We start from the raw sequence: 22336 nt of genomic DNA on the forward strand, positions 1-22336 counted from the left end.
GGAGAAGAGACGTATAGTGTGGAAGGTACTTCAGTAAGTAACACATTGAAGATTATAAACTGGCTATAAGGGCGAGTTCAGAGGGTGGTGATAAATGGGGAGAACTCGGAATGGTCAGGGGTGGGTAGTGGGGTCCTCCAGGGTTCTGTGCTGGGACCAATCCTATTTAATTTGTTCATAAATGACCTGGAGGATGGGGGAAACAGTTCAATCTCTGTATTTGCGGACGATACTAAGCTAAGCAGGGCAATAACTTCTCTGCAGGATGTGGAAACCTTGCAAGAAGATCTGAACAAATGAATGGGGTGGGCAACTACATGGCAAATGAGGTTCAATGTAAACAAATAAAATAAAATAATGCATTTGGGTGGAAAAATATGAATGTAATCTATACACTGGGGGGAGAACCTCTGGGGGAATCTAAGATGGAAAAGGATCTGGGGGTCCTAGTAGAAGATAGGCTCAGCAATGGAATGCAATGCCAAGCTGCTGCTAACAAAGCAAACAGAATATTGGCATTAAAAAGGGGATCAACTCCAGAGATAAAACGATAATTCTCCCGCTCTACAAGACTCTGGTCCGGCCGCACCTGGAGTATACTGTCCAGTTCTGGACACCAGTCCTCAGGAAGGATGTACTGGAAATGGAGCAAGTACAAAGGGCAACAAAGCTAATAAAGGGTCTGGAGAATATTAGTTATGAGGAAAGGTTGTGAGCACTGAACTTATTCTCTCTGAAGAAGAGACGCTTGAGAGGGGATATGATTTCAATATACAAATACCGTACTGGTGACCCCACAAGAGGGAGAAAACTTTTTCGAAGAAGGGAGTTTAACAAGACATGTGGCCATTCATTAAAATGAGAAGAAAAGAGGTTTAACCTTAAACTACGTAGAGGGTTCTTTACTGTAAGAGCGGCAAGGATGTGAAATTCCCTTCCACAAGCAGTGGTCTCAGCGGGGGGCATTGATAGTTTCAAAAAACTATTAGATAAACACCTGAACGACCACAACATACAGGGATATACAACGTAATAATCACACACACATAGGTTGGACTTGAGGGACTTGTGTCTTTTTTCAACCTCAGCTACAATGTATCATAATGTGGAGGAGTGCAGAGACGAGACGTATAGTGTGGAGGAGTGTGAGGGTGAGGCGAATAGTCTGTAGGAGTGTGGGGGTGAGACATATAGTGTGGAGGAGTGCGAAGGTGGAATGTATAGTGTGAAGGAGTGTGGGGGTGGGATGTATAGTGTGGAGGAGTGCAAGGGTGAGACGTATAGTGTGGAGGAGTGCGGGGGTGAGACATATAGTGTGGAGGAGTGCGGGGGTGAGATGTATAGTGTGGAGGAGTGCAAGGGTGAGACGTATAGTGTGGAGGAGTGCGGGGGTGAGACATATAGTGTGGAGGAGTGTGGGGGTGAGATGTATAGTGTGGAGGAGTGCGGGGGTGAGACATAGTGTGGAGGAGTGTGAGGGTGAGACATATAGTGTGGAGGAGTGTGAGGGTGGGGCATATAGTGTGGAGGCGTGCGGGGGTGAGAAGTACAGTGTTGAGTGCAAGGGTGGGACATATAGTGTGGAGGATTGCGGGGACAAAACGTATTGGTGTGGAGGAGTGCGGGGGGGGGGGTGAAATGTATGGTGTGGAGGAGTGCGGGGGGGTGAAATGTATGGTGTGGAGGAGTGCGGGGGGGTGAAATAAATGGTCTGGAGGAGTGCGGGGGTGAGACATATGGTGTGGAGGTATGTGGGGGCAAGACGTATAGTGTGGAGAAGTGCGGGGGGTGAGACGTATGGTGTGGACGAGTGCGGGGGGGTGAGATATATGGTGTGGGGGTGAGATGAATAGTGTGGAGGGGTGCGGGGGGTGAATGGTATGGTGTGGAGGAGTGTGGGAGGTGAGAAGTTTAGTGTGGAGGAGTGCGGGAGGTGAGAAGTTTAGTGTGGAGGAGAGCGAGGGTGAGACGTATAGTGTGGAGGAGAGCGAGGGTGAGATGTATAGTGTGGAGGAGAGCGAGGGGGAGACGTATAGTGTGGAGGAGAGCGAGGGTGAGATGTATAGTGTGGAGGAGAGCGAGGGGGAGACGTATAGTGTGGAGGAGAGCGAGGGTGAGATGTATAGTGTGGAGGAGAGCGAGGGGGAGACGTATAGTGTGGAGGAGAGCGAGGGTGAGACGTATAGTGTGGAGGAGAGCGAGGGTGAGATGTATAGTGTGGAGGAGAGCGAGGGGGAGACGTATAGTGTGGAGGAGAGCGAGGGTGAGACGTATAGTGTGGAGGAGAGCGAGGGTGAGACGTATAGTGTGGAGGAGAGCGAGGGTGAGACGTATAGTGTGGAGGAGAGCGAGGGTGAGACGTATAGTGTGGAGGAGAGCGAGGGCGAGACGTATAGTGTGGAGGAGAGCGAGGGCGAGACGTATAGTGTGGAGGAGAGAGAGGGCGAGACGTATAGTGTGGAGGAGAGAGAGGGTGAGACGTATAGTGTAGAGGAGAGCGAGGGTGAGACGTATGGTGTGGAGGAGTGCGAGGGTGAGACGTATAGTGTGGAGGAGAGCGAGGGGGAGACCTATAGTGTGGAGGAGAGCGAGGGTGAGACGTATAGTGTGGAGGAGAGCGAGGGTGAGACGTATAGTGTGGAGGAGAGCGAGGGTGAGATGTATAGTGTGGAGGAGAGCGAGGGGGAGACGTATAGTGTGGAGGAGAGCGAGGGTGAGACGTATAGTGTAGAGGAGAGCGAGGGTGAGACGTATGGTGTGGAGGAGAGCAAGGGTGAGACGTATAGTGTGGAGGAGAGCGAGGGTGAAACGTATAGTGTGGAGGAGAGCGAGGGGGAGACGTATAGTGTGGAGGAGTGCGGGGGGTGAGACGTATAGTGTGGAGGAGAGCGAGGGTGAAACGTATAGTGTAGAGGAGAGCGAGGGTGAGACGTATAGTGTGGAGGAGAGCGAGGGGGAGACGTATAGTGTGGAGGAGAGCGAGGGTGAGACGTATAGTGTAGAGGAGAGCGAGGGTGAGACGTATGGTGTGGAGGAGAGCGAGGGTGAGACGTATAGTGTGGAGGAGAGCGAGGGTGAAACGTATAGTGTGGAGGAGAGCGAGGGGGAGACGTATAGTGTGGAGGAGAGCGAGGGCGAGACGCATAGTGTGGAGGAGTGCGGGGGTGAGACGTATAGTGTGGAGGAGTGCGAGGGTGAGATGTATAGTGTGGAGGAGAGCGAGGGTGAGATGTATAGTGTGGAGGAGAGCGAGGGTGAAACGTATAGTGTGGAGGAGTGCGAGGGTGAGATGTATAGTGTGGAGGAGAGCGAGGGGGAGACGTATAGTGTGGAGGAGAGCGAGGGTGAAACGTATAGTGTGGAGGAGAGCGAGGGGGAGACGTATAGTGTGGAGGAGAGCGAGGGGGAGACGTATAGTGTGGAGGAGTGCGGGGGGTGGGACGTATAGTGTGGAGGAGTGCGAGGGTGAAACGTATAGTGTGGAGGAGTGCGAGGGTGAGATGTATAGTGTGGAGGAGAGCGAGGGTGAGATGTATAGTGTGGAGGAGAGCGAGGGTGAGATGTATAGTGTGGAGGAGAGCGAGGGGGAGACGTATAGTGTGGAGGAGAGCGAGGGTGAGATGTATAGTGTGGAGGAGAGCGAGGGGGTGAGACGTATAGTGTGGAGGAGAGCGAGGGTGAGATGTATAGTGTGGAGGAGAGCGAGGGGGTGAGACGTATGGTGTGGAGGAGTGCGGGGGTGAGATGTATAGTGTGGAGGAGTGCGAGGGTGAGACATATAGTGTGGAGGAGAGCGAGGGTGAGACGTATAGTGTGGAGGAGAGCGAGGGGGAGATGTATAGTGTGGAGGAGAGCGAGGGGGAGACGTATAGTGTGGAGGAGAGCGAGGGTGAGACGTATAGTGTGGAGGAGAGAGAGGGTGAGACGTATAGTGTGGAGGAGTGTGGGGGTGAGATTTATAGTGTGGAGGAGAGCGAGGGGGAGACGTATAGTGTGGAGGAGAGCGAGGGTGAAACGTATAGTGTGGAGGAGAGCGAGGGGGAGACGTATAGTGTGGAGGAGAGCGAGGGGGAGACGTATAGTGTGGAGGAGTGCGAGGGTGAGACGTATAGTGTGGAGGAGAGCGAGGGTGAAACGTATAGTGTGGAGGAGTGCGAGGGTGAGATGTATAGTGTGGAGGAGAGCGAGGGTGAGATGTATAGTGTGGAGGAGAGCGAGGGTGAGATGTATAGTGTGGAGGAGAGCGAGGGGGAGACGTATAGTGTGGAGGAGAGCGAGGGTGAGATGTATAGTGTGGAGGAGAGCGAGGGGGAGACGTATAGTGTGGAGGAGAGCGAGGGTGAGATGTATAGTGTGGAGGAGAGCGAGGGGGAGACGTATAGTGTGGAGGAGAGCGAGGGTGAGACGTATAGTGTGGAGGAGAGCGAGGGTGAGACGTATAGTGTGGAGGAGAGCGAGGGTGAGACGTATAGTGTGGAGGAGAGCGAGGGGGAGACATATAGTGTGGAGGAGAGCGAGGGTGAGATGTATAGTGTGGAGGAGAGCGAGGGGGAGACGTATAGTGTGGAGGAGAGCGAGGGTGAAACGTATAGTGTGGAGGAGAGCGAGGGTGAGACGTATAGTGTGGAGGAGAGCGAGGGTGAGATGTATAGTGTGGAGGAGAGCGAGGGGGAGACGTATAGTGTGGAGGAGTGCGGGGGGTGAGACGTATAGTGTGGAGGAGTGCGAGGGTGAGACGTATAGTGTGGAGGAGAGCGAGGGGGTGAGACGTATAGTGTGGAGGAGAGCGAGGGGGAGATGTATAGTGTGGAGGAGAGCGAGGGGGAGACGTATAGTGTGGAGGAGAGCGAGGGTGAGATATATAGTGTGGAGGAGAGCGAGGGGGTGAGATGTATAGTGTGGAGGAGAGCGAGGGTGAGATGTATAGTGTGGAGGAGAGCGAGGGGGTGAGACGTATGGTGTGGAGGAGTGCGGGGGTGAGATGTATAGTGTGGAGGAGTGCGAGGGTGAGACATATAGTGTGGAGGAGAGCGAGGGTGAGACGTATAGTGTGGAGGAGAGCGAGGGGGAGACGTATAGTGTGGAGGAGAGCGAGGGGGAGACGTATAGTGTGGAGGAGAGCGAGGGTGAGACGTATAGTGTGGAGGAGAGCGAGGGTGAGATGTATAGTGTGGAGGAGAGCGAGGGTGAGACGTATAGTGTGGAGGAGAGCGAGGGTGAGACGTATAGTGTGGAGGAGAGCGAGGGTGAGACGTATAGTGTGGAGGAGAGCGAGGGTGAGACGTATAGTGTGGAGGAGAGCGAGGGTGAGACGTATAGTGTGGAGGAGAGCGAGGGTGAGACGTATAGTGTGGAGGAGAGCGAGGGTGAGATGTATAGTGTGGAGGAGATCGAGGGTGAGAAGTATAGTGTGGAGGAGTGCGGGGGGTGAGACGTATGGTGTGGAGGAGAGAGAGGGTGAGATGTATAGTGTGGAGGAGAGAGAGGATGAGACGTATAGTGTGGAGGAGTGCGAGGGTGAGACGTATAGTGTGGAGGAGAGCGAGGGGGTGAGACGTATAGTGTGGAGGAGAGCGAGGGGGAGATGTATAGTGTGGAGGAGAGCGAGGGGGAGACGTATAGTGTGGAGGAGAGCGAGGGTGAGATATATAGTGTGGAGGAGAGCGAGGGGGTGAGACGTATAGTGTGGAGGAGAGCGAGGGTGAGATGTATAGTGTGGAGGAGAGCGAGGGGGTGAGACGTATGGTGTGGAGGAGTGCGGGGGTGAGATGTATAGTGTGGAGGAGTGCGAGGGTGAGACATATAGTGTGGAGGAGAGCGAGGGTGAGACGTATAGTGTGGAGGAGAGCGAGGGGGAGACGTATAGTGTGGAGGAGAGCGAGGGGGAGACGTATAGTGTGGAGGAGACCGAGGGTGAGATGTATAGTGTGGAGGAGAGCGAGGGTGAGACGTATAGTGTGGAGGAGAGCGAGGGTGAGATGTATAGTGTGGAGGAGAGCGAGGGTGAGACGTATAGTGTGGAGGAGTGCGAGGGTGAGACGTATAGTGTGGAGGAGAGCGAGGGTGAGACGTATAGTGTGGAGGAGTGTGGGGGTGAGATGTATAGTGTGGAGGAGAGCGAGGGTGAGATGTATAGTGTGGAGGAGAGCGAGGGTGAGATGTATAGTGTGGAGGAGAGCGAGGGTGAGACATATAGTGTGGAGGAGAGCGAGGGTGAGACGTATAGTGTGGAGGAGAGCGAGGGTGAGACGTATGGTGTGGAGGAGTGTGGGGGTGAGATTTATAGTGTGGAGGAGAGCGAGGGTGAGATGTATAGTGTGGAGGAGAGCGAGGGTGAGATGTATAGTGTGGAGGAGAGCGAGGGTGAGATGTATAGTGTGGAGGAGAGCGAGGGTGAGATGTATAGTGTGGAGGAGAGCGAGGGTGAGACGTATAGTGTGGAGGAGAGCGAGGGTGAGACGTATAGTGTGGAGGAGAGCGAGGGTGAGATGTATAGTGTGGAGGAGATCGAGGGTGAGAAGTATAGTGTGGAGGAGTGCGGGGGGTGAGACGTATGGTGTGGAGGAGAGAGAGGGTGAGATGTATAGTGTGGAGGAGAGAGAGGATGAGACGTATAGTGTGGAGGAGAGAGAGGGTGAGATGTATAGTGTGGAGGAGAGCGAGGGGGTGAGACGTATAGTGTGGAGGAGAGCGAGGGTGAGATGTATAGTGTGGAGGAGTGCGGGGGGTGAGACGTATAGTGTGGAGGAGAGAGAGGGTGAGATGTATAGTGTGGAGGAGAGAGAGGATGAGACGTATAGTGTGGAGGAGAGAGAGGGTGAGATGTATAGTGTGGAGGAGAGAGAGGATGAGACGTATAGTGTAGAGGAGTGCAGTGGGTGAGACGTATAGTGTGGAGGAGAGAGAGGGTGAGACGTATAGTGTGGAGGAGTGTGGGGGTGAGATTTATAGTGTGGAGGAGAGCGAGGGTGAGACGTATAGTGTAGGGGAGTGAGTGGGGCCTCATCATTGAGGGTGTGAATAAGTGGGCAGCATTTTCAATATGAAGCGAAGATCAAGAGCACAAAACTAGGAGGAACGTTCAGAATGAAGTATGATTTTAGAAGAGGTCAGCATGTCCCATCATCTCCAGAACCAGCAATGGCCTTCCCAGCACTTCTCTTGTCTTCTCCCTTTTAAAGTGGATATTTCCACCCTGGCTGGTAATATTTATCTGATTAAAGACATTCTATGAGAACGAAGAAAATCAATAAAAATTCATCTCTGAACAATGTGGTACAATGAAGTCACTAAGCTTCCAGAGCAGAGAGGAATAGCAATGAGAGGATCACGGAGCTCCACCAGCATCTGGATCACGTTCTCTGTCATTCATCGGTAAATATTCCTCCACCATCATAGCGGAGAGGAGTTCTCACCTCTCAGGAGAGCAGCGGAGGTTCTAATAGTCTCTAAAACATCCATTATAGGAGATGGTGAGGAGGGGGCTGGGATTGTGGTAGATGGGAGACACATCTCACTCAGTTTTGTGCATCACATTGTTGGCCTTAAAGTGCACCTGTACTTTGCATGGATCACCATTTGTGAGAACTGCTACATGACGCACACTCAGCAAATTCAATGACTTAACAAATGTTGTTTAAAAGTAAGTCCACAAGCTCTGACCATCTCCTGTACTATGTCTGCAGTCTCTGACCGTCTCCTGTAGTAGGTCTGCAGTCTCTGACCATCTCCTGTAGTGTGTCTGCAGTCTCTGACCATCTCCTGTAGTGTGTCTGCAGTCTCTGACCATCTCCTGTAGTATGTCTGCAGTCTCTGACCATCTCCTGTAGTGTGCCTGCAGTCTCTGACCATCTCCTGTAGTGTGCCTGCAGTCTCTGACCATCTCCTGTAGTGTGCCTGCAGTCTCTGACCATCTCCTGTAGTGTGTCTGCAGTCTCTGACCATCTCCTGTAGTAGGTCTGCAGTCTCTGACCATCTCCTGTAGTAGGTCTGCAGTCTCTGACTGTCTCCTGTAGTAGGTCTGCAGTCTCTGACTGTCTCCTGTAGTAGGTCTGCAGTCTCTGACCATCTCCTGTAGTAGGTCTGCAGTCTCTGACCATCTCCTGTAGTGTGTCTGCAGTCTCTGACCATCTCCTGTAGTGTGTCTGCAGTCTCTGACCATCTCCTGTAGGGTGTCTGCAGTCTCTGACCATCTCCTGTAGGGTGTCTGCAGTCTCTGACCATCTCCTGTAGGGTGTCTGCAGTCTCTGATCATCTCCTGTATCATGTCTGCAGTCTCTGACCATCTCCTGTATCATGTCTGCAGTCTCTGACCATCTTCTGCAGTATGTCTGCAGTCTCTGATCATCTCCTGCACCATGTCTGCAGTCTCTGACCATCTCTTGTACTATGTCTGCAGTGTCTAACCATCACTTGTAGTATGCCTGCAGTCTCCAATCATCTCCTGCAGCATGCCTGCATTCTCCTATCATCTCCTGTATCATGTCTGCAGTCTCTGACCTTCTCATGTACTATGTCTGCAGTCTCTGACCTTCTCATGTACTATGTCTGCAGTCTCTGACCATCTCCTGTATTATGTCTGCAGTCTCTGATCATCTCCTGTACTATGTCTGCTGCAGTCTCTAATCATCTCTTGTCGTATTGTCTGCAGTCTCTGATCATCTGTAGTATGTCTGCTGCAGTCTCTAATCATCTCCTGCAGTATGCCTGCAGTCTCTGATCATCTCCTGTAGTATGTCTGTAGTCTCTGACCATCTCTGGTATTATATCTGCAGTCTCTGACAGCCCCCCGCAGCATCACATTGGCTGAATTTATTGTGGAGCCCTTTCCCAATATCAGGGGCCACACTTAAAAAACAAACCCTGCAGAAAGTGTCAGATCTGCACATAAATGTTCTTTTCTTGTTCCTGTAATTGTGAAGGGATCTCATTAAGCAGTGCCCGGCGCCTGTGCTGGTGACGTGAATACACAGCCCAGGCAGAGATAGTACAGACAGCGCTTGACATGCTAAATATGCCAGGAGCAGGACGGCGCTCAGTCATTCACATTAAATTGTGTGATAGGTTTTCCATTTCTTAATGAATATTAATCATATTTAACATAAAGGCCATTACTCCGCGTTCCGACTCCAAACATCACTCCGATCGCAGAACGCAGCCCGCCGCCTGCAATACGCCGGCTGGAAAACACCAACTTCATGCCAAGCATGCTAATAGTCTGCAAATCTCCATTTTTAAAGGACATGAAGAGCAGATTTGACATCTTCAAGCAGGAAGTAATTACGTATGGTCACGTCCATCCCAAACCAAAAAAACATTTAAAGCTGAACTCAGCCCACAAAAACTTTTCCTTAAAGCGCAACTAAACCCTCCAATCCTTTACAGCCAAGGAAGCTTCCATCTTAGCCTCTGTTTGATCTGCATTTGCCATGGGGTTGCATATGTGATCGACTGTGACTCTGCTGTCCCACCTGCTGTCCTGGGACCCCCATGGAGGGGAGGGATCCCCCTTAGCAAGAATGAGTCCAGAAGTGAAATGTAAGGGCTTTTGCTCCTTGAAGAGTGATCCACATTTGGATCGCTTGGTGAAGGGGTGTTCTATTGCTGCCTCATCGCCTTCTACAACCCAATGAACCCCACATAAGTACACCGCAACCATATGCAATGCATGCGGTTGCAGGATGCTTGCAGAGTGTCCCCATTGATGGAGGAGGGGAGGGAAGGCTCATTGATGGAGGAGGGGAGGGAAGGCTCATTGATGGAGGTGGGGACGGAAGGCTCATTGATGGAGGTGGGGACGGAAGGCTCATTGATCGAGGTGGGGGGTGGCTCATGGATGGAGGTGGGGAGAGAAGGGCCCATGATGGAGATGGGCGGAGGGAAGGCTCATTGACGGAGGTGTGGGGAAAGGCTCATTGACGGGAGGTGGGGAGGGAAGGCTCATTGACGGAGGTGGGGAGGGAAGGCTCATTGATGGAGGTGGGGAGGGAAGGCTCATTGATGGAGGTGTGGGGAAAGGCTCATTGATGGAGGTGGGGAGGGAAGGCTCATTGATGGAGGTGGGGAGGGAAGGCTCATTGATGGAGGTGTGGGGAAAGGCTCATTGATGGAGGTGGGGAGGGGAGGCTCATTGATGGAGGTGGGGAGGGGAGGCTCATTGATGGAGGTGGGGAGGGGAGGCTCATTGATGGAGGTGGGGAGGGAAGGCTCATTGATGGAGGTGGGGAGGGAAGGCTCATTGATGGAGGTGGGGAGGGAAGGCTCATTGATGGAGGTGGGGGCAGAAGGCTCATTGATGGAGGTGGGGACGGAAGGCTCATTGATGGAGGTGGTGAGGGAAGGCTTATTGATGGAGGTGGGGAGGGAAGGCTTGTTGATGGAGGTGGGGAGGGAAGGCTCATTGATGGAGGTGGGGAGGGAAGGCTCTGTGATGGAGGTGGGGAGGGAAGGCCCATTGATGGATATTAGGGGGGGCCTCATTGATGGATGTGGGGAAGGGGGTGGGCTTATTAATGGAGGTGGTGAGGAAAGGCTCACTGATGGAGGTGGGGAGGGAAGACTCATTGATGGAGGTGGGGAGGGAAGGCTCATTGATGGAGGTGGGGAGGGAAGGCTCATTGATGGAGGTGGGGAGGGAAGGCTTATTGATGGAGCTAAGGAGGGAAGGCTCATTGATGGAGGTGGGAGGTGAGGCTCATTGATGGAGGTGGGAGGGGGGAGCTCATTGATGGAGGTGGGGACGGAAGGCTCATTGATGGAGGTGGTGAGGGAAGGCTTATTGATGGAGGTGGGGAGGGAAGGCTTGTTGATGGAGGTGGGGAGGGAAGGCTTGTTGATGGAGGTGGGGAGGGAAGGCTCATTGATGGAGGTGGGGAGGGAAGGCTCCGTGATGGATATTGGGGGGGGCCTCATTGATGGATGTGGGGAAGGGGGTGGGCTTATTAATGGAGGTGGTGAGGAAAGGCTCACTGATGGAGGTGGGGAGGGAAGGCTCATTGATGGAGGTGGGGAGGGAAGGCTCATTGATGGAGGTGGGGAGGGAAGGCTCATTGATGGAGGTGGGAGGTGAGGCTCATTGATGGAGGTGGGAGGGGGGAGCTCATTGATGGAGGTGGGGAGGGGCTCATTGATGGAGGTGTGGGGAAAGGCTCATTGATGGAAGTGGGAAAAAGCTCACTGATGGAGGTGGGGAGGTAAGGCTCATTGATGGAGGTGTGGGGAAAGGCTCATTGATGGAAGTGGGAAAAGGCTCACTGATGGAGGTGGGGAGGCAGGGTTCATTGATGGAGGTGGAAAGGGAAGGCTCATTGATGGAGGTGGGAAGGGAAGGCTCATTGATGGAGGTGGGGGCGGAAGGCTCATTGATGGAGGTGGGGACGGAAGGCTCATTGATGGAGGTGGGGACGGAAGGCTCATTGATGGAGGTGGGGACGGAAGGCTCATTGATGGAGGTGGGGACGGAAGGCTCATTGATGGAGGTGGTGAGGGAAGGCTTATTGATGGAGGTGGGGAGGGAAGGCTTGTTGATGGAGGTGGGGAGGGAAGGCTCATTGATGGAGGTGGGGAGGGAAGGCTCCATGATGGAGGTGGGGAGGGAAGGCCCATTGATGGATATTGGGGGGGCCTCATTGATGGATGTGGGGAAGGGGGTGGGCTTATTAATGGAGGTGGTGAGGAAAGGCTCACTGATGGAGGTGGGGAGGGAAGACTCATTGATGGAGGTGGGGAGGGAAGGCTCATTGATGGAGGTGGGAAGGGAAGGCTCATTGATGGAGGTGGGGACGGAAGGCTCATTGATGGAGGTGGGGACGGAAGGCTCATTGATGGAGGTGGGGGCGGAAGGCTCATTGATGGAGGTGGGGACGGAAGGCTCAGTGATGGAGGTGGGGACGGAAGGCTCATTGATGGAGGTGGTGAGGGAAGGCTTATTGATGGAGGTGGGGAGGGAAGGCTTGTTGATGGAGGTGGGGAGGGAAGGCTCATTGATGGAGGTGGGGAGGGAAGGCTCCGTGATGGAGGTGGGGAGGGAAGGCCCATTGATGGATATTGGGGGGGGCCTCATTGATGGATGTGGGGAAGGGGGTGGGCTTATTAATGGAGGTGGTGAGGAAAGGCTCACTGATGGAGGTGGGGAGGGAAGACTCATTGATGGAGGTGGGGAGGGAAGGCTCATTGATGGAGGTGGGGAGGGAAGGCTCATTGATGGAGGTGGGGAGGGAAGGCTCATTGATGGAGGTGGGAGGTGAGGCTCATTGATGGAGGTGGGAGGGGGGAGCTCATTGATGGAGGTGGGAAGTGAGGCTCATTGATGGAGGTGGGAAGTGAGGCTCATTGATGGAGGTGGGAGGGGGGAGCTCATTGATGGAGGTGGGAGGTGAGGCTCATTGATGGAGGTGGGAGGGGGGAGCTCATTGATGGAGGTGGGGAGGGGCTCATTGATGGAGGTGTGGGGAAAGGCTCATTGATGGAAGTGGGAAAAAGCTCACTGATGGAGGTGGGGAGGTAAGGCTCATTGATGGAGGTGTGGGGAAAGGCTCATTGATGGAAGTGGGAAAAGGCTCACTGATGGAGGTGGGGAGGCAGGGTTCATTGATGGAGGTGGGAAGGGAAGGCTCATTGATGGAGGGGGGAGGGAAGGCTCATTGATGAAAGGGGGGGTGGGGACTATTTGATGGAGGTAGGGCAAGGCTCATTGATGGAGGTGCTGGGGGAAGGCTCATTGATGGTGGTGGGCTCATCGATGGAGGTGGGGGTGGGGGGCTCATTGGTGGAGGTGGAGAGGGAAGGATGACCAGTGCACAATCCAATAGAAGAGCTACTGGAGCGCAGATTTCTGAAAAGGTAATGCTGGTTCTGATAGAAAGGTGTCAGAACACACAGAGCATCACAGTTAGTTGTGAATGGGGCTGTGTAGCCGCAGATCGGTCAGGGTACCCAGGCTAACCCGTGCCCACAGTCAAAAGTACCTACAATGGGCACGCGAGCATCAGAACTAGAGCGCGGAGCAATAAAAGAAGGTGGCCTGGTCTGATGAATTCAAAAATGGTTTGAGGAACACAATGAGTTTGAGGTGTTGACTTGATCTCAAAATTCTCCAGATCTCAATCCAATGGGCCATCTGTGGGAGGTGCTGGAAAAACAAGTCCAATCCATGGGGACCCCACCTCACAGCCTACAGGATTTAAAGGATCTGCTTCTGATGGTTTGGTGCCAGATACCACATCATACCTTGCTAGTTCTAGTGAAGTCCATGCCTTCACCGGTTATAGCGGGTGGTCATAACGTTAAGGTTGATCGGTGTGTATATAAGAAAGATTTCTGCAGTAATCCGAGTATCAGGAAGAATACTCATCCTGTGTGAGAATTGCTGCCGGATGAATGAGACTCCATTATCTTTATTTATATGAAGCAATCAGAAGGAGGAAAATGAGATCATACATCAAGAAGGGCCAACAGGAGGGGGAATGTAACATTCCCTAATCCGAGATCTATATAAAGAGTATAAACACAAAGACAACACAGGGGGGAGAACACCGGGAGGTTATGGGGGGGAGACGAGATCCTCTCCCTCTGCTGGGATAATGGGAACTTCTAACTATTCTCAGAACTTCTTACTGTTCATAAAACAATGGAAATGTTTCATAATGAAATAGACCTGCGTGACTGGGCTCTGACGGAAGCCCCAGCTCTTAGGAAATATAGTAGCTATGGGGCAACAAATATAAAGAGGTATTCATGCAGGGAAACTGCATCCATCTGAGCTTTCCATAGAGGTGCTTTGCTTTGCTGCAGTTACAGCCCCAATTCTATAAAAGTTGGGACACTGTGTGTAAAATCTACATAAAAACAGAATGCAACTATCCTCAAATTTTCCCCCGGATTTTATTCACAATAGAAAATAGAGAACATATCAAATGTTTAAACTGAGGAAATGTACTATTTTAATAAAAAAATAAAAATAAGACAATTGTGAAATTGCCCACAGCGCTGATCTGTGCTCATACATGTCTCATCCATCCATTCTCCATCCATGCTCCATCCAGGGCTCATCCATACATCCATGGCATCCATGCTCCATCCAGGGCTCATCCATCCATCCATGCTCCATCCATGCTCCATCCATGGATCATCCATCCACATTCATGTCTCATCCATGGCTCATCTATCCCCATTCATGTCTCATTCATGCTCATCCATCCCCATTCATGTCTCATTCATGCTCATCCATCCCAATCCATGGCTCATTCATGCTCACCCATCCCCATGCATGGCTCATTCATGCTCACCCATCCCCATGCATGGCTCATTCATGCTCACCCACCCCCATCCATGGCTCATTCATGGCTCATCAATGCCACGTCAGTAATCATCCGTGCCACATCAGTGATCATCCGTGCCACATCAGTGATCATCCGTGCCACATCAGTGATCATCCGTGCCACATCAGTGATCATCCGTGCCACATCAGTGATCATCCGTGCCACATCAATGCCACATCAGTGATCATCCGTGCCACATCAGTGATCATCCGTGCCACATCAATGCCACATCAGTGATCATCAATGCCACATCAGTGATCATCAATGCCACATCAGTGATCATCTGTGCCACATCAGTGATCATCTGTGCCACATCAGTGATCATCTGTGCCACATCAGTGATCATCTGTGCCACATCCATGCCCCATCAGTTCTCATCCGTGCCACATCAGTGCTTATCCATACCACATCAGTTCTCATCCGTGCTGCATCCATGCCCCATCAGTTCTCATCTGTGCCGCATCCATGCCCCATCAGTTCTCATCTGTGCCGCATCCATGCCACATCAGTTCTCATCCATGCCACATAAGTGCTCATCCGTGCCACATCAGTGCTTATCCATACCACATCAGTGCTTATCCATACCACATCAGTGCTTATCCATACCACATCAGCTGTCATCCGTGCTACATCCATGCCACATCAGTTCTCATCCATGCCACATCAGTATTCATCTGTGCCACGTCAGTTCTCATCCGTGCCACATCAGTTCTCATCCGTGCCACATCAGTGCACATCCGTGCCACATCAGTGCACATCCATGCCACATCAGTACTCATCCGTGCTACATCCATGCCCCTACAGTACCACTACAATGCCCATCAGTGTCTCACAAAAGTGTAATACAGGTAATCATCCTCACCTGTGATCTGTTAACTTGTAATTAGTGTGTGTGTATAAAAGGTCAATGAGTTTCTGGACTCCTGACAGACCCTTGCATCTTTCATCCAGTGCTGCACTGACATTTCTGAATTCTGAGTCATGGGGAAAGCAAAAGAATTGTCAAAGGATCTGCAGGAAAAGGTAGTTGAACTGTATAAAACAGGAAAGGGATATAAAAAGATATCCAAAGAATTGAGAATGCCAATCGGCAGAGTTCAAACTCTAATCAAGAAGTGGAAAATGAGGGGCTCTGTTGAAACCAAACCACGGTCAGGTAGACCAACTAAAATTTCAGCCACAACTGCCAGGAAAATTGTTCGGGATGCAAAGAAAACCCCACAAATAACTTCAGGCGAAATACAGGAATCTCTGAAAACATGTGGTGTGGCTGTTTCAAGATGTACAATAAGGAGGCACTTGAAGAAAGAAGGGCTGCATGGTCGAGCCGCCAGAAGAAAGCCATTACTACGCAAATGCCACAAAGTATCCCGCTTACAATACGCCAAACAGCACAGAGACAAGCCTCAAACCTTCTGGCACAAAGTCATTTGGAGAGATGAGACCAAAACTGGCCACAACCATAAACTCTACATTTGGAGAGGAGTCAACAAGGCCTATGATGAAAGGTCCACCATTCCTACTGTGAAACACGGAGGTGGGTCGCTGATGTTTTGGGGATGTGTGAGCTACAAAGACACAGGAAATTTGGTCAAAATTGATGGCAAGATGAATGCAGTATGTTATCAGAAAATACTGGAGGAACATTTGCATTCCTCAGCCAGGAAGCTGCGCATGGGATGTACTCAGCCATTCCAAAATGACAATGATCCAAAACACAAGGCCAAGTGGACCTGTCATTGGCTACAGCAGAATAAAGTGAAAGTTTTGGAGTGGCCATCTCGGTCTCCTGACCTCAATATCATTGAGCCACTCTGGGGAGATCTCCCACGTGCCGTTCATGGAAGACAGCCCAAGAATTTACAGGAACTGGAGGCTTTTTGCCAAGAGGAATGGGCAGCTTTACCACCTGAGAAGATAAAGAGCCTCATCCACAAATACCACAAAAGACTTCAAGCTGTTATTGATGTTAAAGGGGGCAATACATGGTATTAAGAACTGGGGTATGTAAACTTTTGATCAGGGTCATTTGGGTAGTTTCTGTTGTGATTATGATCTAAAACACAGTTGATTTATAATAAATGGCTTCAGCCAAACACTAACCATAAGTGAACGAAAAGTTTTTGTTTTATTCATATTCTCTGAAAAATGGCCAAGAAATCATAAATTCTGCCAGGGTGTGTAAACTTATGAGCACAACTGTAGGTAGTTGAATTAGATTTGAAATGTATGTCCCTAGAACACCTGATGGTGCTCCCTGTATGTGGCCAGGTTGTAGAAAAGTCTCACACATGTGGTATCGCCATGTTCAGGAGTAGCAGAATATATTTTGGGGTGTCATTTTTGCTATGTGTTAGAAATATTGTATAAATGGACAACTTTGTGTTAAAAGAAAAATGCATTTTCATTTTTTTTCCACATTTTCCAAAAACTTGTGGAAAAAAATGACATGTTCAAAAGACTCATAATGCCTCATAGATTATACGTTGGGGTGTTCACTTTACAAAATGGGGTCATTTTTTTGGGCGTTTCCATTGGCCTGGTGCTCCAGGACCTTCAAAAGTGTAAGAGGTACTCAAGAAATTAGATGTGTAATATATGCCCCTAGAACGCCTGACGGTGCTCCCTGTATGTTGGGCCTCTGTATGTGGCCACGCTGTGTAAAAGTCTCACACATGTGGTATCACCATACTCCATACTCAGGAGGAGTAGCAGAATGTATTTTGGGGTGTAATTTGTGATATGCATATGCTGTATTAGAGAAATAACTTGTTACTATGACAATTTTGTGAAAAAAAAAATCTTCATTTTGCAAAGAATTGTGGGGGGGAAAAAAAAAAATCACATCTTCAAAAAACTCACCATGCCTCTTACTAAATACCTTAGTATACCTCTACTTTCTAAAAAGGGGTCATTTGGGGGTATTTATACTTTCCTGGCATGTTAGGGTCTCAAGAAATGAGATAGGCCGTCAGTACTTCAGGTGTGATCAATTTTCAGTTATTGGTACCATAGCTTGTAGATTCCCTCTTGCTTCCAGGGCCGAAGACTCCGGCTCTGTGGCTGGCCAGAGTCACATGACGTCACGGCACAGGCCCTTTAGAAACAGCACAACCGTGCCCTATCTAAGGTGCGCATGCGGTGCAAGTGCATATGGTAAATATCCCCTAAACCACGCAGGTTTAGGAGATATTTCCAGTACCTACAGGTAAGCCTTATTATAGGTTTACCTGTAGGTAAAAGTGGTCTGTAAGTGTTTACAACCACTTTAAACTCCAGGGATATTGATCTGGTGAGTTAAGTAGCAGAGGGGATTGTTAATCAGTTTCAGCTGCTTTGGTGTTAATGAAATTAACAACAGGTGCCCTAGATGTGCAACAATGAGACGACCTCCAAAACAGGAATGGTTTTACAGGTGGAGGCCACAGACATTTTTTTCCCTACTCATCTATTCTGACTGTTTTTCAGTAGTTTTGTATTTGGCTAGGGTCAGTGTCACTACTGGTAGCATGAGGGGATACCTGGACCTTATAGAGGTCACACAGATAGTCCAACTCCTCCAGGATGGCACATCAATGCATACCATGACCAGAAGGTTTTAGGTGTCTCCCAGCACAGTCTCAAGAGCATGGAGAAAAATCCAGGAGACGGACAGTCACTCTAGAAGAGCTGGAAAGGGCTGTACAAGGTTCTTAACCCATCAGCGGATATATGCTCCTTTGTACAAGCAGGAATAGGATGAGCACTGCCAGAGCCCTACAAAATGACCTCCAGCAGGCCACTGGTGTCAATGTCTCTGAGCAAACAATCAGAAACATACTTCATGAGGATAGCCTGAGGGCCCGACGTTCTCTAGTGGGCACTGTGGTCACTGCCCAGCAACATTGAACTCGACTGGCATTTGCCATTGAACACTGGAAATGGCAGGTCTGCCACTGGCACCCTGTGCTTTTCTCAGATGAAAGCAGGTTCACCATGAGCACATGTGACAGACGTGAAATGGTCTAGAGAAGCCGCAGAGAACGTTATGCTGCCTGTAACATCTTTCAGCATGACCGGACGTTGGTGGGTCAGTGATGGTTTGGGGAGGCATATCCATGGAGGGACGCACAGACCTCTACAGGCTAGACAATGGCACCCTGACTGCCATTGGGTATTGGGATGAAATCCTTGGACTTAGGCTGGATTCACACCTATGCATTTTTAGTGCTTTTTGCATTTTGCAGATTTGCACTGCAGTCCATTTCTCATGGTTTCCTATGGAACACATTTCTGTAGTGCAAATCTGCAAAATGCAAAAAGCACTAAAAATGCGCATAGGTGTGAATCCAGCCTAAGTCCAAGGATTTCATCCCAATACGGTTATTGTCAGACCCTACTCTGGGGCAGTGGGGCCTGGGTTCCTCCTGGTGCACGCCAATGCCCGGCCTCATGTGGCAAGAGTGTGCAGCCAGTTCCTGGAGGATGAAAGAATTGATACCTTTGAATGGCCCCCCACACTCACCTGACCTAAATCCAATAGAACGCCTCTGGGACATTAGGTTTCGGTCCACCTGATGCCGCCAGGTTGCACCTCAGTTTGGTTCAGGAGCTCAGAGATACCCTGGTCCAGATCTGGGAGGAAATTCCCCAGGGCACCATTTGTCGTCTCATTAGGAGGATGCCCCAATGTTGTCAGGCATGCAATCATGTGGGGGGGGGGGGGGAGATATACAAACTACTGAGGACCATTCTGAGTTGCTGTAATGAAATTTCAGCAAAATGGATGAGCCTGCATAATTTTTTTCACTTTGATTTTCGGGGTGTCTTCAAATTCAGCCCTCTGTATGGCGATCATTTTCATTTCCATCAAACGATGTGGCATCCTTTCGTTCCTAACACATTACCCAGTCCATACCAGTATAGGTCCTAACACATTACCCAGTCCATACCAGTATAGGTCCTAACACATTACCCAGTCCATACCAGTATAGGTCCTAACACATTACCCAGTCCATACCAGTATAGGTCCTAAAAGATTACCCAGTCCATACCTGTATAGGTCCTAACACATTACCCAGTCCATACCAGTATAGGTCCTAACACATTACCCAGTCCATACCAGTATAGGTCCTAAAAGATTACCCAGTCCATACCAGTATAGGTCCTAAAACATTACCCAGTCCATACCAGTATAGGTCCTAACACATTACCCAGTCCATACCAGTATAGGTCCTAACACATTACCCAGTCCATACCAGTATAGGTCCTAACACATTACCCAGTCCATACCAGTATAGGTCTTAACACATTACCCGCTCCATACCAGTATAGGTCCTAACACATTACCCAGTCCATACCAGTATAGGTCCTAAAACATTACCCAGTCCATACCAGTATAGGTCCTAACACATTACCCAGTCCATACCAGTATAGGTCCTAACACATTACCCAGTCCATACCAGTATAGGTCTTAACACATTACCCACTCCATACCAGTATAGGTCCTAACACATTACCCAGTCCATACCAGTATAGGTCTTAACACATTACCCAGTCCATACCAGTATAGGTCCTAACACATTACCCAGTCCATACCAGTATAGGTCCTAACACATTACCCAGTCCATACCAGTATAGGTCCTAAAACATTACCCAGTCCATACCAGTATAGGTCCTAACACATTTCCCAGTCCATACCAGTATAGGTCCTAACACATTACCCAGTCCATACCAGTATAGGTCCTAACACATTACCCAGTCCATACCAGTATAGGTCTTAACACATTACCCACTCCATACCAGTATAGGTCCTAACACATTACCCAGTCCATACCAGTATAGGTCCTAAAACATTACCCAGTCCATACCAGTATAGGTCCTAACACATTACCCAGTCCATACCAGTATAAGTCCTAACACATTACCCAGTCCATACCAGTATAGGTCCTAACACATTACCCAGTCCATACCAGTATAGGTCTTAACACATTACCCACTCCATACCAGTATAGGTCCTAACACATTACCCAGTCCATACCAGTATAGGTCCTAAAACATTACCCAATCCATACCAGTATGGATCCTAACACATTACTCAATCCATACCAGTATAGGTCCTAACACATTACCCACTCCATACCAGTATAGGTCCTAACACATTACCCAGTCCATACCAGTATAGGTCCTAAAACATTACCCAGTCCATACCAGTATAGGTCCTAACACATTACCCAGTCCATACCAGTATAAGTCCTAACACATTACCCAGTCCATACCAGTATAGGTCCTAACACATTACCCACTCCATACCAGTATAGGTCCTAACACATTACCCAGTCCATACCAGTATAGGTCCTAAAACATTACCCAATCCATACCAGTATGGATCCTAACACATTACTCAATCCATACCAGTATAGGTCCTAACACATTACCCAGTCCATACCAGTATAGGTTCTAACACATTACCCAGTCCATACCAGTATGGATCCTAACACATTACCCACTCCATACTAGTATAGGTCCTAAAACATTACCCAGCCCATACCAGTATAGGTTCTATCACATTAACCAGTCCATACCAGTATAGATCCTAACACATTACCCAGTCCATACCAGTATAGGTCCTAAAACATTACCCAATCCATACCAGTATGGATCCTAACACATTACTCAATCCATACCAGTATAGGTCCTAACACATTACCCAGTCCATACCAGTATAGATCCTAACACAATACCCATTCCATACCAGTATAGGTTCTAACACATTACCCAGTCCATACCAGTATGGATCCTAACACATTACCCACTCCATACTAGTATAGGTCCTAAAACATTACCCAGCCCATACCAGTATAGGTTCTATCACATTAACCAGTCCATACCAGTATAGATCCTAACACATTACCCAGTCTATACCAGTATAGATCCTAACACATTACCCAGTCCATACCAGTATAGATATCCAGCATGAGATTTTTTTTTCCCCATTGAGATGTGTTTTAAAAGTGCTCCTTTCATTTGTTTGAGCAATGTATTTCATCAACTACAGTACATAATATCATCATAAGATTCAGAGAATCTGGAGAAATCTCAGTGCGCAAGGGACAAGGCCAAAACACAATATTGGATGGCAGTGAACTTTTGACCCTCAGGTGTGATGGACATCACTGCATGAGCTCAGGAATACTTACATAAATCACTGTACACATATCCCAGTGCCATCCAAACATACAAGGTAAAGCTCATACATACAAAGAAGAAGCCATATCTGAACATGGTCCAGAAACAGCGCCATCTTCTCTGGGCCTAAGCTTATTTAAAATGGTCTGTTGCAAAGTGAAAAACTGTTCCCTGGGCCAAAGCTCATTTAAAATGGTCTGTTACAAAGTGGAAAACTGTTATATGGTCAGATGAATCTAAATTTGGAATTCTTTTGGCAACCTCTGGTGTAAAGAGGAAAAGGACCAGCATTTCATCAGCGCTCAGTTCAAAATACAGCATCTCTGATGGTATGGGGGGGGGGGGGGGGGAGGGAGGCACCATCAGTGCTGAAAGAAATAGCCAGGTTTTAAAGCAGCATATTCCCCCATCCAGATGATGTCTTTTTCAGGGAAGGCCTTGAATATTTCAGCAGGACAATGCTAAACTGCATACTGCATCTATGACTACCATGGCTTCCTAGTAGAGTCCAGGTGCTTAATTGGTCCCCCTGCAGTCCAGACTGAAAATATTTGGTGCATCTTGAAACAAAAAATAGAACAAAGAAGACCCAGGACTGTTGAGCAGTTAGAATCCTATATCAGGCAAGAATGGGCCTCTACTGGAATTACAAGGAATGAATGTTGGCATTCTTTAAACAGCTGTATCCGAATACAGATGACATTGCCAGGCTCAGCTCTGAAGATGGCGGAGGTTAGATGTGCAAGTTGCAGGTGTATATGGCAGACATTGGATTGCTAGTCTGAGGACATCTGGGGGGCACAGTGATGGGCCGAGGGGTAGGCAGAAGAGGAGGACAGAGAGCTGAAATT

The 22336-nt window shown here is 49.5% G+C and overlaps 1 protein-coding gene across 1 annotated transcript in view; it reads right to left on the minus strand.

The window, feature by feature from the left end:
• The window catches only part of DNAI1 (dynein axonemal intermediate chain 1), a 243505-nt gene that overhangs the window by 170490 nt on the left and 50679 nt on the right, over window positions 1-22336 (minus strand). The gene's annotated exons all lie outside the window — the stretch shown is intronic.

Source organism: Lithobates pipiens, unplaced genomic scaffold (assembly GCF_037356315.1).
Source record: "Lithobates pipiens isolate NorthernLeopardFrog02 unplaced genomic scaffold, aLitPip1_a1.2 Scaffold_19, whole genome shotgun sequence".
In the NCBI taxonomy this organism is placed as follows: domain Eukaryota; kingdom Metazoa; phylum Chordata; class Amphibia; order Anura; family Ranidae; genus Lithobates; species Lithobates pipiens.